The sequence below is a fragment of the Oncorhynchus keta genome, chromosome 32 (assembly GCF_023373465.1).
Source record: "Oncorhynchus keta strain PuntledgeMale-10-30-2019 chromosome 32, Oket_V2, whole genome shotgun sequence".
Classification (NCBI taxonomy): domain Eukaryota; kingdom Metazoa; phylum Chordata; class Actinopteri; order Salmoniformes; family Salmonidae; genus Oncorhynchus; species Oncorhynchus keta.
The window spans coordinates 17,840,497-17,859,061 of record NC_068452.1 but is presented as its reverse complement, the minus strand read 5'-3'; positions in this window follow the sequence as shown (position 1 = coordinate 17,859,061).

Here is an 18,565-nt window from a genome sequence, read left to right as displayed (position 1 = left end):
AATATGAGAGACAGCAGTATGGAATATGAGAGACAGAGAGATGGAATATGAGAGACAGAGAGATGGAATATGAGAGACAGAGAGATGGATATAGAGAGACAGGGAGATGGAATATGAGAGACAGGGAGATGGAACATGAGAGACAGGGAGATGGAATATGAGAGACAGCAGTATGGAATATGAGAGACAGAGAGATGGAATATGAGAGACAGCAGTATGGAATATGAGAGACAGAGAGATGGAATATGAGAGACAGAGAGATGGAATATGAGAGACAGAGAGATGGAATATGAGAGACAGAGAGATGGAATATGAGAGACAGAGATGGAATATGAGAGACAGAGAGATGGAATATGAGAGACAGAGAGATGGAATATGAGAGACAGCAGTATGGAATATGAGAGACAGAGAGATGGAATATGAGAGACAGCAGTATGGAATATGAAAGACAAAGAGATGGAATATGAGAGACAGAGAGATGGAATATGAGAGACAGAGAGATGGAATATGAGAGACAGAGAGACAATATGAGAGACAGCAGTATGGATGGAGAGATGGAATATGAGAGACAGAGAGATGGAATATGAGAGACAGAGAGATGGAATATGAGAGACAGAGAGATGGAATATGAGAGACAGAGAGATGGAATATGAGAGACAGAGAGATGGAATATGAGAGACAGAGATGGAATATGAGAGACAGAGAGATGGAATATGAGAGACAGAGAGATGGAATATGAGAGACAGAGAGATGGAATATGAGAGACAGAGATGGAATATGAGAGACAGAGAGATGGAATATGAGAGACAGAGAGATGGAATATGAGAGACAGAGAGATGGAATATGAGAGACAGGGGCCATGGAATATGAGAGACAGGAGATGGAACATGAGAGACAGGGAGATGGAATATGAGAGACAGAGAGATGGAATATGAGAGACAGAGATGGAATATGAGAGACAGGAGATGGAATATGAGAGACAGGGAGATGGAATATGAGAGACAGAGAGATGGAATATGAGAGATAGAGAGATGGAATATGAGAGACAGGGAGATGGAATACGAGAGACAGAGAGATGGAATATGAGAGACAGAGAGATGGAATATGAGAGACAGAGAGATGGAATATGAGAGACAGAGAGATGGAATATGAGAGACAGAGAGATGGAATATGAGAGACAGAGAGATGGAATATGAGAGACAGGGAGATGGAATATGAGAGACAGGGAGATGGAATATGAGAGACAGGGAGATGGAATATGAGAGACAGGGAGATGGAATATGAGAGACAGGGAGATGGAATATAAGAGACAGAGAGATGGAATATGAGAGACAGAGAGATGGAATAAGAGAGACAGGGAGATGGAATATGAGAGACAGAGAGATGGAATATGAGAGACAGAGAGATGGAATATGAGAGACAGAGAGATGGAATATGAGAGACAGGGAGATGGAATATGAGAGACAGAGAGGAATATGGAATATGAGAGACAGAGATGGATATAGAGAGACAGGGAGATGGAATATGAGAGACAGAGAGATGTAATATGAGAGACAGAGAGATGGAATATGAGAGACAGAGAGATGGAATATGAGAGACAGAGAGATGGAATATAAGAGACAGGGATGGAATATGAGAGACAGAGAGATGGAATATGAGAGACAGAGAGATGGAATATGAGAGACAGAGATGGAATATGAGAGACAGGAGATGGAATATGAGAGACAGAGAGATGGAATATGAGAGACAGAGAGATGGAATATGAGAGATAGAGAGATGGAATATGAGAGACAGGGAGATGGAATACGAGAGACAGAGAGATGGAATATGAGAGACAGAGATGGAATATGAGAGACAGGGAGATGGAATATGAGAGACAGGGAGATGGAATATGAGAGACAGGGAGATGGAATATGAGAGACAGAGAGATGGAATATGAGAGACAGAGAGATGGAATATGAGAGACAGGGAGATGGAATATGAGAGACAGAGAGATGGAATATGAGAGACAGAGAGATGGAATATGAGAGACAGAGAGATGGATATAGAGAGACAGGGAGATGGAATATGAGAGACAGAGAGATGGAATATGAGAGACAGAGAGATGGAATATGAGAGACAGAGAGATGGAATATGAGAGACAGAGAGATGGAATATAAGAGACAGGGAGATGGAATATGAGAGACAGAGAGATGGAATATGAGAGACAGAGAGATGGAATATGAGAGACAGAGAGATGGAATATGAGAGACAGGGAGATGGAATATGAGAGACAGGGAGATGGAATATGAGAGACAGAGAGATGGAATATGAGAGACAGAGAGATGGAATATGAGAGACAGGGAGATGGAATATGAGAGACAGAGAGATGGAATATGAGAGACAGAGAGATGGAATATGAGAGACAGAGAGATGGAATATAAGAGACAGGGAGATGGAATATGAGAGACAGAGAGATGGAATATGAGAGACAGAGAGATGGAATATGAGAGACAGAGAGATGGAATATGAGAGACAGGGAGATGGAATATGAGAGACAGAGAGATGGATATAGAGACTATTAGAGGGAGAGCGAGAAAGAAGGAAAGTAAGAAACCATAGAAAGGCAAGTGAGAGACAATGAGACAATTCAGAGAGAAGAAAGTAAGGGCCATTAGAAACACCATGTCAGGCAGAGGCTTCAGCTGTTGTTGACGTTGTGTGCCTTTTTGTGTTGGGCTTTTCATTCAAGCCAAATCATGTGGCATGGTGTTCTCATCCTCTGGTAAAATACCTTCAAGGAACAAACGTTGATTCAGATTTGAGCTTTTGATTCCTAACGGCGTTTCTTTTACACTTTTTTTTAGAAAGCATTCATGTGCTTATCATTGCATGTCATTTTAATCACATACACTTTTTAAAGCTATCGACAACACATTAGCATATTGCCTTTAGGGCTTTCACAAGCACACCATAAATGCATTCACTTAAGAATGTCTTACAGGCGATATCAGTAAGAAGGCCACCTCTTCATGTTGGAGACTCACACAGAGAACCTGAATAATGTTGGTCATTGACTACATGTCCCATGAGGCTATGCAACAAGGTATCATATTAGAATGGCTGGCAGGGCTGAGAGAGCTTTCAAGAAGAAGAGAGTTGGGGTTTTCCTTAGACCAGCATGCTCTATAACAATGGTCCCTGAAGGAGCCCTGCCCAAGATGGACACAGAAAAGCTTGTTTACTGTTGAGTCCTCTGCTGGCTGGGGTGTGTGGATGCGGTGGGTAGGGGGGTGCAGAGGGGAGGAGGGGCGGGGGGGGGGACTTATGGGACATAGGGGAGGGGAAGATGGGAATGCTCCATGGCTGGTCAGTGGAGATGACCAAAGGAGGGGTCAGGCGAGCAGGGCTGCCAGGCAAGACAAATGTCCTCCTGCACTGAGAGGAATGGACCGATGGTTTCATCTCAGCTGAAGATAAACAACAACCTCTGGGCCGAGAGAGAAAGGGGGCTTCTGTGTGTGTGTGTGTGTGTGTGTGTGTGTGTGTGTGTGTGTGTGTGTGTGTGTGTGTGTGTGTGAGAGGGAGGGAGGAGAGATAGATTGGTATAGAGAAAGAAAGAGATAGGTGGGTGTATTGGGAATCCCATGTGTACTCCATCAAAAAACACAGTGGCTCATATTCAAAAGAGACAAATTCACAGATTTTTTTGGGGGATGAGTATGTTTTTGGGTTCAAAACCTTATTTCCTCAACAAACACCCCTTTCATTTGATCATTAGTTCAGCTCAACAAAGACGGCTCAAGAGGAGGAAATGTGTTCATTGACTTCACTCATTCGGTCTATTTTCTCTCCCCGTCCCTCACCCTTCCAGCCCCAGTATCTGTAGAAAGAGGAGGGAAACCGAGAGAAAGGGAGGATGCCGGAGGACCCCATTTCCTCCCACCGGTGTAATTTATGGTCTTCCAGCAAAGAGGCAGTTAACACAAACCCAATCAGAGAGAATCCAGAGACAGAGTGGGAAAAGAAAAGGAGGGAAGGGTCACAAAAGAGATGGAAGAGGGGAGAGTAGGATATACAGAGAGAGGAGTGAGAGTGAGAGGAACGAGAGCAGCTGGACTGGCCCAAGCGTGTTTTAAAAGGGGGTGGAAAAGGAGGGGAGGAGGGCTGGGCACTGCCCTGGGGTATGGGGGGGAGGGATCTTGACCCCCATCAATCTCACTCAGGGCTCACTTAACTACACCAGAGGGGCCCGGGCCCAGGGGTGAGGGAGGGGGCCCCTTGCCACCGAAAGGCGCGGAAGAAACTCCCCTATTGTGCGTGCCCCTTGGGAGGGATGGGACGCCCTCAAACACCCTCCACTCCTCCGTAGTCCTGCCACGCTGACCCTCTCTAGCCTCCAGCTGACTACAAGATTCTGTCAGCGTGTGTGTATCGTTCTGTAAATTACTCTACCTCTCCCTCTCTCTTTCTCTCTGTTTGGTCTCCTCCTGTGCTTGGCTGATGTCAGAATCCCTACTGGCTTCCTGCTCGTCTTCCACGGCAATCCCCTACGGGCCTGCAAGCGATCCTGCACACGCGCACACACACACACACTAGGGGAGGAGACCAATCCGACAGAGAGAGGTGGGGTGATGCAGAGAACGAAAGAGTGAGAGGGCGGGGAGAAAAAAGAGGAGGGAAGACAGGAAGAGGATGGGGGAGGGACAAAAACAGAGGGAGTGAGAGGAGGAACGTACACGGCGACGGATAAGGAGGAAATGAGATGGGACCAGGGCAATGGAGGAACAGGGGTTATAGGTCAAAGGGAAGAGCTGAGAACAGCACTGACGTAGACTCCCTGGTGGACAAGAGGGGAAGGAAAGAGAGAGCCATCTTAAGACAGGAAGAGAGGCAGATGACTGGAGAAAACTCCCCGCCTCGGGGTTTTGATTGAATAGGCCACCCAAGTACTTGATTTTAACTTCACATAAGGACAGTAGAGAGCCTGCTACCACAACCTTCAGCACTCTCACTCTTTGCCCAAGTGGCTACATATCTCCCCCAGAGCGAAAAGAGGGAAGCATTGTAGCTCATGTAACATGGCTGTCATTATGTGCCGTCTTGAAGTAGGCCTTTACATACCACTGTTCCTTCAGTATCTAACCGTCACACATACAGGGTCAACAGCCTAACCACGCAAACTTCCAAAGGATGTGACATTTTTTCGGGAACGTGCGTCCATCTGACTCATCCGAATGTGAGATTTGGAATGCCATAGATCTGTGACGTGACAAAGGGCCGGGAGAACAGCGAGAGAAAAGGGAACGCCACCTGATACTGCACATCTCTGTAAGAGACGGCCTTCCTCTGAGAGAGCGCCATGCTTTATGACTACAGGGTCTGACCTCAGAGGCCTGAGCAGAGAAAGAGAGAGACATTTAAAAACAGATATTTCTCTGTCCTGCTGGCACGGGGGATCCCGTCATCAGAGGCCTACGGCGACACAGAAGCCCTGTGCACGGATCATGTCCACGTTCTGATTGTGCTCACATTTTCAGACAGGTGTAGATGATTAAAAGGGGCATTGTGAACTGATTGTGATCAGATCTTTAAATGATTGTGATCCGATCTTGTAAGTATAAATGCACAAGATCAGGAAAAAAAGGACGCATGTTAGAACCATATATAAACGGGCCATACATTACCGGCCTGATTGACTCAAGGGAAGAAGAGTTTTTCTGGTATGAAGAAGAGAGCTTGCTGGGAAAAGTGGGCGACTGAGGACAGCTCTGAATTCAAAGATGTTGGGTTGTTTGAGGAGTGCATCTGAGAGAGTGATTTTGTATGTCTGTGGATATATATCTGTGTTCTGTAAATGTGTACAAAGTACGAACCTTTGCTGCCACTATCTACAGCAGAGGTTCATTTGGCTGGCAAACTAAATACCTGTTTCTTTATCCCATCTATGATCATTGTGTATGTCCTTGTATGTTTGATGTCTGTCCGTGTATGTGTGTGTGTGTGTGTGTGTGTGTGTGTGTGTGTGTGTGTGTGTGTGTGTGTGTGTGTGTGTGTGCGCAGGTGTGGGCTGGGCTGGGCTGGGGTGAACAGCTGGCTCATCTCCTCTCTCTGGGTTAGTGACGGCTCTCACTCACAGACACACCAGAGGATTTTGGGGTCTCACAAGGCCACGCTGCCATCTGATAGGGCCACTACAGGAGTGCTATTTATCTAAGGTTAGGTTACAGCAATTACAGCAGAGTCAGGCAGACTGACACACACACATGCTAACACACACGCATGCACGCTCACACACAGTGATACACACGCCACACACACACAAACACACGCACACACCCAATTATAACAAAAGCAGTCACTCTCTCTCTCCTTCTCTCTCACACGCTAAACACAGTGAAAGCGCTACAACGTTTGTCACTGACAAGCTTCTAGCGAAATTACAGATCTGACATCGACCTCCATCATGCTGCCCTCTCCTCTCATCAAACTCTCTCTCCCTCCCGTCCACCCTACACCTTCGCTAACCCCTTTCCTACCTGTCAGCTCATCCATGACAATGCATTTACAGCCGAAGCCCTCCTCACCCCTTAACGTCCCCCCTCCTTACCCCCTAGTCCCCCCCCTCCCCCCTTCATGCCTGCTTCCCTGTTTATGAAACCAGATGCTGCTCTGTGAAACACTGGCCTACCGCCAACAACCTCATTATATTATGCACATGGTGGTTCACACAGTACTGGTTCATATAGTACTGGTTCATATAGTACTGGTTCATATAGTACTGGTTCACACAGTACTGGTTCATATAGTACTGGTTCACACAGTACTGGTTCATATAGTACTGGTTCACACAGTACTGGTTCACACAGTACTGGTTCACACAGTACTGGTTCATATAGTACTGGTTCACACAGTACTGGTTCATATAGTAATGGTTCGTATAGTACTGTTTCATATTGTACTGGCTCATACAGTACTGTTTCATATTGTACTGGTTCGTACAATACTGTTTCATATTGTACTGGTTCGTACAGTACTGGTTCACATAGTACTGGTTCATATAGTACTGCATAATACTGTTCATATATTCCTGGTTCATACAGTATTGGTTCATATAGTACTGGTTCATACAGTATTGGTTCATATAGTACTGGTTCATACAGTACTGGTTCATATAGTATTGTTTCATATAGTACTGGTTCCTACAGTACTGGTTCACATAGTACTGGTTCATGTAGTACTGGTTCATACAGTATTGGTTCATATAGTACTGGTTCATACAGTATTGGTTCATATAGTACTGGTTCATACAGTATTGGTTCATACAGTATTGGTTCATACAGTATTGGTTCATATAGTACTCAGCTCAGAGAGAATGAGGTGGATATCTGGGTTCTAAACGAGGAGCAAATCAGTAAGATTACCCTTGATCCAGAACAAGTGGGGTTTGAGAGTGTGTGTGTGTGTGTGTGTTGACATGTTTATTTATTATTGAAGAGCAAATCCTATACGAGGATATTCCTAATGAGACATTTTTGCCCCTGAATTTTAAAAAAAGTATGAAACACAAATCTTGTTGTTTTTATTATTTAACTAGGAAAGTCAGTATTATTATTTACAATGACGGCCTAGGAACAGTGGGCTCCTGCCGACAGATTTTTACCTCATCAGCTCGGGGATTCGATCAAGCAACCTTTTGGTTACTGGCCCAACGCTCTCTAACCACTGGGCTACCTGCCTTCATGTTACATGAAGACAAACACTACCAAATATTGTTGACACATTGGAATCCAGCTAAAGTCGTTATTTGTTATAAATGGCATCTTATTGCTCTTTTGTTTCTTTGGGATTAATTAAATGTAGCACCATAATATATCATTTAGCACTCGATTGTTATCACTCGTGTGGAATTAATGAATAACTCATTGTTAATAACATGAATGAATAACATTTGGACACCTCTATTCATTCCGGTCATTTTAAAACCATGTGGACTATAGCAACAGCAGATTTCTTCTTTTTCCCTCCTCGTGTTATTCAACTGTTGCCATGCGCCCGCAACAGAGAGAACGCAGATGTGCGAGTGCCTTTTGAACTGTAAAGCCACGTGGACTTCTACACCTAAAGGTTGAATGTAAATGGAGCGCCGACTGTATGGAGCAGCATGTTTTGTATCTCTTTTCTTCTTCAGCCAACGAACCAGCTTGAGATACTGACGATGCTGAATGTTTCTGTGGTCTACATCTTTGTTTTTGGGCCTGTGTGTTTGTGTTTCGTTGAATTTCTTGTATAATAAATTGGCCTATACCGTTGAAATCCTTCTTGCCTAAGCAGTTTTGATTGAACGGGGACCTCACACAGCAATCCTATTACTTATTCTCTATTGGGCTTGATTGACTCTGGAACTGTCCTTTATGGATCATGTTAGAGATAAGTCCGTGTTCTGTTCCAGCATATGATGAACAAAAGCCAGACTTTATCTGGTAAAAACAGGCCCACCCAGTCATTCACGGCTCTGTGGTGCCACTGTCTCCCACTCCCATGACCTCTGACCCCTAGCGTAATGTCACCCCCAAAGGCACTGGTAAATTGACCCCCTCGGAGATTGACGCACAAGGACCCTCTGTTTGCGTTGTCGGAGGAGGGGGTGGGGGAGGGGTCCAGACAGCTTGGCTACAGGGTGACAGGGAGGGACACCGGGGCGTGTCATCTATTTTATCCTTCTATCCTTTCCTGTCCTCTTCTTTTCCTGTCCTGTCCTGTCCCTGGTGCTGTTGCCACAGTGCCTGGTAGATGTCACCAGGTGCTGGCACCTCTGGTAGCTGGGTGACAGCCAGCCAGAGGCCACGGTTACGTGTCTATCACTTAGACCTCTGCCACCCGACCAGAGTCTGACGGGCCCCGACATTATACAACAGGTTAGGGCTGGGTAGGGCCTGTTTTTCATCAATAACAAGGGTACAGGAAGGGCTTGGGTATCACTAAATTGATCACTAACATTTTGAAGCTGAGCTCTCCTGCATTGTACAGTCATATCTGACGAAGATGACAACATGGTGTCAGACGTGCTTCAACCTGGTCAAATATAAAACAGGAAAGAATATTTCACAGAAAAGAACCATGTTTCTTGAGTTTTGTCGGAGTTTAGAGTGACGAGAAGGAGCTAACAGCTAACTGCTCTCTCATGTCTCTTCATTGAGCAGAACAGCCCAAGCGACGCCGTTGCTATGGATACTCACAGACCCAGAGCCGCCATGAGTACTTGTTCACACAGCACTGGTTCATATGGTACTGGTTCATATAGTACTGGTTCATATAGTACTGGTTCATATTGTACTGGTTCACACAGCACTGGTTCATATAGTACTGGTTCATATAGTACTGGCTCACACAGCACTGGTTCATATAGTACTGGTTCACACCGTACTGGTTCACACAGCACTAGTTCATATAGTACTGGTTCATATAGTACTGGTTCACACAGCACTGGTTCATATAGTACTGGTTCACACAGCACTGGTTCATATAGGACTGGTTCACACAGCACTGGTTCATATAGTACTGGTTCATATAGTACTGGTTCACACAGCACTGGTTCATATAGTACTGGTTCACACAGCACTGGTTCATATAGTACTGGTTCACACAGTACTGGTTCACACAGCACTGATTCATATAGCACTGGTTCACACAGTACTGGTTCATATAGTGCTGGTTCATACAGTACTGTTTCATATAGTACTGGTTCATACAGTACTGGTTCCTCCAGTACTCATTCTTACAGTACTGGTTCACACAGTACTAGTTCATGTTGACAAAATACCCTAACACAGATTTGAGGGGTATGTCCAAAATGGCACCCTAATCTCTAAATAGTGCACTACTTTTGAACAGCAGTGCAAAAAAAGTAGTGCACTATAAAGAGAATTGGCTGCCATTTGGGACGTAACCAAGACGTGTCAGATGAGTGGCTTGAATCTGAGTGCGTCCGCCTTCTATAAATCCTCATATAAATACTCTTCTGTGCCGTCGAATCACTGATGTGTCCATGCAGGCAGAGCTATGGTCGTCATTACCACTAACGAGGACAATCTCTATTCATGTATTCCTCTCCTATCTTATATATGGCATTTATGTGTTTCTATGTTTGAACCGTTAATCAGCTGGGCCGGTTGATTAGGTGTCACTTTTCCATTTACAGTAAATAACACAATGGCAAGACGTGTGTTAGTTGAGGTCCCAATGGTTTTAGATTGCCTCAACTGAGTACACAGTTCCATATCTTTCCATATAACGCCTCTGTGAATTACCAGATAAGCTCGTCTGAAATAGGACTGTGAATAAAAACCATGTGAAAAGTTCCAGTTACAAGTTACCTCTACAAACAGTAGCACAACATGTTGTGAGACCCACAGCTGTAAGGGGAAATATAAATGTGATCCATAACTGTCAAATCATTACTGTTACACACAGTTCCCCTGTGTTAGAGCTGATGTTCCTCTAAAATGGGCCTCGGGACAATGCAAAGAAACTGGACGTTTGCCATGGCAACGTAAAGAGAGAGAGCAGGAGAGGAGAGGGGAAGAGAGGGGAGCGAGGGGCTGCCACCTCCTTCTCCAGATGCGCTCGCCATGGCAACAGCAGGCTGGGAACCTGACCTTTGACCCTGCCTGGGTTCTGTACTGAGGGTCGCCGGCTGACCCCTGTTGTTTGTACAGAAAGTCCCGCAGGCCACGAGAGAATGAAGGGGGGGCAGGGTCGGGGAGCGACATCTGCTGGTGTGTGTGTGTGTGTGTGTGTATGTGTGTGTGTGTGGGCGTGTGCGTGTACGTGTTAAATGATTTCTGTTATAGTGTACTCTTATGTATGTACTGTGTAGTTTGTGTGTCATGAAGCACATTGGCGCTGCATTACTCAACTTTACTCCTGACCGGAAACTTCATTTAACTTCCTTAGGTGTTTTTTTATTAGGCTAGACAACTCCCTTCATGATCACACTAACTCCACACAGACATATGTATCAGTGCCCATAGCAAGGCTTGGCGCCAAAACCCCTACTGCCATTTACTGAGTAATGTCTTTTTCCCACATCCTACACTGATGACAAAGTTGTTCCTGTCAATCACACTGACAATCTCAATCCTGATTGGACAACATGTCTCTCTCTCTCTCTCTCTCTCTCTCTCTCATTAATGTGATTGGATAACTCTCTCTTTGTGTAATGAATGTGATTGGTCAACTCTCTCTCTCTCTCTCTCTCTCTCTCTCTCTCTCTCTCTCTCTCTCTCTCTCTCTCTCTCTCTCTCTCGTGATTGGATAACTCTCTCTTTGTGTAATGAATGTGATTGGTCAACTCTCTCTAACTCCTCATACCTAGGCTCCACCCCTCTCCTCTCCTCTCCTCTCTTTGCGCCAGTGGTTTAGGTGTTAAGGAGCAGCTCCACACTAACACAGCTTGCCTATCTTTCTCTCTCTCTCTCCGATGCCCGCGTCCCAAATGGCACCCTATTCCCTATAAAGTGCACTACTTTTGACCAGACCTCTATGGGCCCTGTTCAAAAGTAGTGAAGTTGCAATAGGGTGCCCCCCCCCCCTATCCACGGTCTGAACATACAGACACCGTCATAAACGTCTGAACATAAAGTAAGATTTCTGGGAGTGATGATCCGTTGTTGCCGAGCACAGTAGACAGGTATGCAGACATACATACATGACCGGTACATTACACCCAGTTTACAGGGGGGCAAATGGCATCCTATCCACTTAATAGTGCACTACTTTTGACCAGCACCTGGTCAAAAGTAGTGCACTACAAAGGGAATAGGTGGCCGGTTGGCAAGCACATCATGGCTCCTACTCCAAGACCTTTATGGGTTTGTGAGTCCTATTGTATGAATGGGCTTTATGGGGAGAGTGAAGGGCGATGTGCACATAGGTATATACCGGTACATACAATATCCATCTATATGCTGTGTCTAATTAGAGTATGTAACACATGTCCCGACATTCATACAGAATACAATCCCTCACCTTTGTCTTCTCACTACATAAGAGGTATCTGTTTGACGGTGTTGGTATGTCTCAAAATCTCCACTGGACCCCGCAGTACAGTGTCAGGGTGTGACACACACACACACACACACCACACACACACACACACACTCTCCAGCCTCCTATCCTTTATAGGTCTCTTTATAGAGCAGCAAGGCCTGTTGGGATCTCAGGGGACTAGGACCAATGAGGGAGGTGGGGGAGGGGTCAGGGGCCACAGACACTTCCTGTCTGTAATCAACGTTCCAGGTGTAATGGATTCCATGTGACAGCTGCACAGACACATGCTCGCGCACACACGAACCCCTCACTCGCATGCACACCCGCATGCATTCACACACAAGCACACTCACAAACAAACACACACGCAGATGGGTCGGCCCACGTATAACGTCTTGTCCAGCCACAGTGTGTGATGTTAAACACACGGCCCAGCCGCCTGGCAAGCCCATTTATTACCGGTGGGGTTAATGTCAACACAACTAGGAGTGTGCAGACTTGGATGAATGAGGCAAAGCTATGATATTACACAGTGTGTGAGTGTGTGTGTGTGTGTGTGTGTGTGTGTGTGTGTGTGTGTGTGTGTGTATTTTGGTGTGAGAGTACTCTTGAAAAACGCTGATCTCTCTCTTTCTCTCCTCCATCTCTCTCTCTCTCATGCTGTGAAAGACGTAGACTAAGTTAGTGCAGCTCCACGGTTGTCAGATTGAAGCGCCTCTCCTGTAAGGCCACTGTCAGTGGGTGTTGTTTTATAATTAGCTAGTAATTAATACAGTTGTTGTAGCCCGGGCCCAGTTACAGGTTGACACAATACAACTACCGGTAAGAACCAGAACCATCCAAGTGAAACACCAAGCCTGTCTTCCCCAGACTAGATCCATCTAGAAGAGGATGTTTTACTAGGCTCTCTCCCGTAGACTAGAACATCTGTATATTATAGCATGTAGTGTATTTCTGTGTATTTTCATCATTAAAAAAAAAAAAAAAACTTTGGGAACAGTCGTTTGAATACTGCTGTACTACCAGCTTGATGTCGAGTATTTGTTCTTTTTAGTTCGTGAAAACGTGGAATCAAGTCAATCAAATATTACCCAATTCATACATTTACATTTGAAGGGGAAAAAAAGGAAAAAGAATCACATTCAGAAATGTTTCATTTAAAAACCGCCGCCTACGCAATTATTTGTCACGAGGAGCTTTCATCTAGTTATGTTTTAATTTATGTAAAATATCAACACCATAGCCAAGATAGTCTACATACAGATGGATGGGAGGCATCCCATCTTAGAGACGAAAAAAAAAAGAAAAGAAATAGCAAGCAGGCACTGTAAAGGCCTCTAAAATGGATACTTCGGTAGAGGGAAGCATGGTAACACGTTGAATAATGTCAGCAGATTGGCTATCTACATCATATTTGATCTGCTGGGACAGACCCTATCCGTCTCTTAGCTGTGGACGAGGTATGATATTGTTTTAACAGCTTGAGACACGGGGTTTTTAATAGAAATGACGGATGCCGTGTTTTCGTAGCGCCGAAAGATCCATCGCCACTTACCACTGATAACTCCGGTGGTGCGTTAACCCATGCCACTCCACAACCATATTATTCAACGTTCCTGGCTGAAAGATGAAGTGGAGGACAAATGGATGCCATTATTTCCCTCTCTAATGCTTCATATTTATCTCTGTGTATTAATCTGGTCATGGATAATTGTACATTTTCACGCACACACACACACACACACACACACACACACACACACATAATACTACCGTGGTAATATTGTCAATATACTGTGCTTTTGGACATGTAATGTAGCACATTATATGTCCATAAAACATTAAAAAGACACGTTTTATTATATTCAGTTATATGTAAAAGAACTGTTTTAAAATCGACAAATGTAGGCTTTGCAGACTCACTCAAAGCCAACAGCTCAGAAAATGCCGGCATTGAGGCCCCTCAAAATGTGTCCAGAGTATTATTATGGAAATGGTGTTCGATACCATGCAGTGAATTCATTATCATTCCCTTTGTTAAGACCCAATTTACATAGAACTACAAAGACAAGCTGCCAAAGGATCCAGACATGATTTACATGTGTGTGCCTCTTATGCAGTGTGTTTGTGTGTGTGTGTGTGTGTATTTATGTGTGTATCTTCAGCTTGTACAGTATGTTATAAAACGGCATCGTGTTTCTTGTCATTTATGGGGAAGTAAACATGCATGTAATGTTGCCTTTGTGTGTGTGTGTTTGTGTGTACGTGTATTTGTGTGAACGTGTGTGTGTGTGTTTATCTTTGTCTTGAAGGTGTGTAAATCTGTCATTTTTGCGATTGCATTTCTCTTGGCGGATGAGAGTAAGCGTTTATCTGTGCTCTGCAAGAGGAAGGGGTGTGAAAATGCTGACGTGTGTGTGTGTGTGTGTGTGTGTGTGTGTGTGTGTGTGTGTGTGTAAAAGTGCCATGAAACTGATTGCACGCTTACCAAAGCATTTGATACGGACAACACAAAATGCATAAAAACAACCATTTTGTCAAGCCTCTTGCAATCCACAGATCCCATAGTAGAGTTGCTGTAGTCGAGTGTAGCAGCATACTAAAGAGCCTTCATTAATTCTGAGTGTGTGCAGGATACGTCATGTCCCCTGCTCTCGAGACAGCCCGGGCCTCGTCAGAATAAAATTGGTGTGTGTTAACGGTGCATGTATTCATTAATATACCTGAGCTGGAAAAAGGTTAGTCCCTAGCATCACTAAAAGTGTAGGAGACTACTAGATTGGTGTGGTCCAAAACTGGGATAAGTACCAATCATTGCGAGACAGTTCACCCTAAAAGAAACATTTCTCAGATGCTTCCACAAGTCAAATGTAGTTTAGGTATGGACCGTAAAGACTCCGTATCTCACTCAATCTGTTCTTTAGGTCCCCGTATGCAATACCAAACATCTACAGGATTGGGAATGAAGGGACAGATAGACACCATCTAATTACATTTCAAATGGTCATCAACCCAATCATCCTTCGCTCTATGGGGCTACAAAAACGTTGGTGCTGTTCCCTACACCAAGACCCCATCATCTATCCCTAAACCTACAGACCCGGCTTTTAGTCTTAGTCTATTTACTCTTCTAACATACCACGAAGTGGAAGGGAGAGAGTTAATGCCGATCGGCAGCCATCAGTTTAATCATAATCAGGAGGCTAAAGAGGAGTAATGGAACTCGGGCTCCGGGCCGCGCTTGTGTTTTCCGCCGTAGATTAGCCGCTGATTTGCATAGCGCCTTCCTTCATCCCGGTAGCGGCGGAGACAGGTTGTCCTCCTCGGACACAGTCAAGCGTAGCTCCCGGAGCCGATTTGACAAATGGATCCGCGCAGCGCTTGTCTTTGGGCTGGAGGGACTGGGGGGGAAGGAGGGGACGTGGAGGCGGGGAAGGGGTAGCGGTGAGGACAGTGATTGATAGCCGACGTGGTAAATAGTGCAGAACTTTTTTTTAATAGGAGTACAAGAGGTGTTTAAAAATCGCAGTAATGGAGAAATATGGAGCCACGGGAGGGAGGGAATGGGAGGGAGGGAGGGAATGGGAGGGAGGGAACGGGAGGGAGGGAATGGCAGGGAGGGAGGGAATGGGAGGGAGGGAATGGGAATGGGAGGGAGGGAATGGGAGGGAGGGAACTGGGAGGGGGGAGGGAATGGGAGGGAGGGAACGGGAGGGAGGGAACGGGAGGGAGGGAACGGGAGGGAGGGAATGGGAGGGAGGGAACGGGAGGGAGGGAATGGGAGGGAGAGAGGGAATGGGAGGGAGGGTGGGAATGGAGGGAGGGAACGGGAGGGAGGGAAGGGGAGGGAGGGAAGGGGAGGGAGGGAATGGGAGGGAGGGAACGGGAGGGAGGGAATGGGAGGGAGGGAGAGAATGGGAGGGAGGGAACGGGAGGGAGGGAATGGGAGGGAGAGAGAGAGGGAACGGGAGGGAGGGAACGGGAGGGAGGGAATGGGAGGGAGAGAGAGAGGGAACGGGAGGGAGGGAGGGAATGGGAGGGAGGGAGGGAATGGGAGGGAGGGAGGGAACGAGAGGGAGGGAACGGGAGGGAGACATAGGAGGTAAGGTAGAGGGGGAGGGTTGGTGGGAGGAGATTTTATTTAAAAAGAAGGCGTTTTTACTTTTGAGAGGCGTGTTTCTGCGAGTATGTATGTGTGTGTGTGTGTGTGCGTGTGCGTGCGTGCGAGTGCTACCGTGTCACTCTCTTGTTTTATCAATTGGACATATTTTGCTGAACCGAATTGAACTTTTCCATTCCATGTCAGTTGATCTTGGAAACAATCCCAGTTGTCAAGATGCGATGGGATGTTGACACTAGCGGAGAGTGGTGACAGTGCTCTGTATATTAAGCAGCAGCTCTAGCAGGCTCAGATTGGATTCTGAAACCAAATGTTTGGCCTATCTGTCCATCAACGCAGAGGAAGTGCCGGTTAACTCACCTATTAGACGTAGGAGGGAAAAAGAAAAAAAACTCATGGGACTCGATATGGTTCGTACTTTTATGCTTTCAACTCGTGTCATCCACTATCTTGCCAATTCCAATGTCATCGCTGTTGTCACTACCGTCGCTCTGTGTTCCTGGCCAACATTCACACGGTCGTCAGAGTTAGACGCACATGTCTATCATCCCAGTTTGACCACGAACGGCGTTAACGTAGGAACATCATCGTCGTCATCATCATCATCGTCGTCATGAGCTATTGCGGCACTGATACCCACAATTTGAAATAGGAAGTGGCTATTTAGCTACATGGAAAAGAAGGACCATTCTACAGTATGACTGAATGGGTGATCCGCTGGGCAGGGCCTGGAAGTGTTGAAGTTAACTAAGAACAGCAATAAAATAGAAAATATGCCACTGCCAATCAATAAAGGATGCCATGAATGGTTGTGTCAAACATGTTACCCCCCACCCCGGCACGCTCCATCCCCCGCTCCCATTGTAAACCGGTAACGCTGGTGCATAGTGGACCTGACTGGAGAGGAAGTGGCCATTAAAGCACGGGTTTACAGCTAATCTGTTACACCCATGCATTTTGAAAACATGGCCGGGGTGAGGGAAGAGGGTGAGAGTGTTTGCATGTTCGAGGTGGTTGTTGTGTGTGCATGCATGCATGTGTGTTTGGGGGTGGGTGGGTGTGTATTTGTGAGTCAGGTGTGTGTGCATGCATGCATGCGTGTTTGGGGGTGGGTGGGTGTGTATTTGTGAGTCAGGTGTGTGTGTGTGTGTGTGTGTGTGTGTGTGTGTGTGTGTGTGTGTGTGTGTGTGTGTGTGTGTGTATGCGTGTGTGTTTGGGGGTGGGTTGGTGTGTATTTGTGGGTCAGGTGTGTGTGTATGCGTGTGTGTTTGGGGGTGGGTGGGTGTGTATTTGTGGGTCAGGTGTGTGTGTATGCGTGTGTGTGTCTTTTTGTGGGTCAGGTGTGTGTATGTGTAGGACTGAGGCTGGTGGTGGGGTTCTAATGGATGGCTCCCATCACTCACTGTGCCTCCTCCGCCGCCCTCAGTAACGAGCGACTGGAGTGATGGGGTGGGCATGAAGAGAGGGAAGCAGGGATAGAGGGATGGAGGGCAGCAGGAGGATGTAACGGTGCTTTGAGTGTCCTGAGAGAGAGAGAGACAGACAGAGACAGAGAGAGAGAGAGAGAGAGAGAGAGAGAGAGAGAGAGTGTGGCTGGGGGTCCCCACCGCCATGAGTTAAGCTCTCTCTGCTGTGAAATTAAAATGGAGTCGCACGCGAGAGGAGAGAGGGGAATGAGAGCGAGAGAGGAGAGGAGAGGGAAGGGGGGCTACCTTGTGCTTAAGGGGACAGCCCTCCTTCAGAATCACATTTACAGAGCACCTCTATCTCTCGCTCTCTCTCTCTCTCTCTCTCTCTCTCTCTCTCTCTCTCTCTCTCTCTCTCTCTCTCTCTCTCTCTCTCTCTCTCTCTCTCTCTCTCTCTCTCTCTCTCTCTCTCTCTCTCTCTCTCTCTCTCTCTCTCTCTCTCTCTCTCTCTCTCTCTCTCTCTCTCTCTCTCTCTCTCTCTCTCTCTCTCTCTCTCTCTCAATTCAAAGGGATTTATTGGAATGGGAAACATTCCAATTCATTGCCAAAGCAAGTGAAATAGATTACAAACAAAACTGAAATAAATAATAAAAAATGAACATTAAACACACAAAGGTTCAAAAGGAATAGAGACATTTCAAATGTCATATTGTGGCTATATACAGTGCTGTAACTATGTGCAAATAGTTAAAGTACAAAAGGGAAAATAAATAAACATCACTGTCCCTCTCCTCCACTCTCCCTCTTCATTATTCTCCCAATGACCAACTCATTGTTCTTCACTGCTCTTTCCTCTGATTGAGTAGAACACTGTATTTATAAACTGTGTGTCTGAATCCTAAAATATACAGAACATTCTCAATTGTTTTTATGAAATCACGAGGTTTTGAGTGTAAACGAGTGTCAATATGCTCTACTGCCACCTGGTGTCCTATCACCATACTACCGC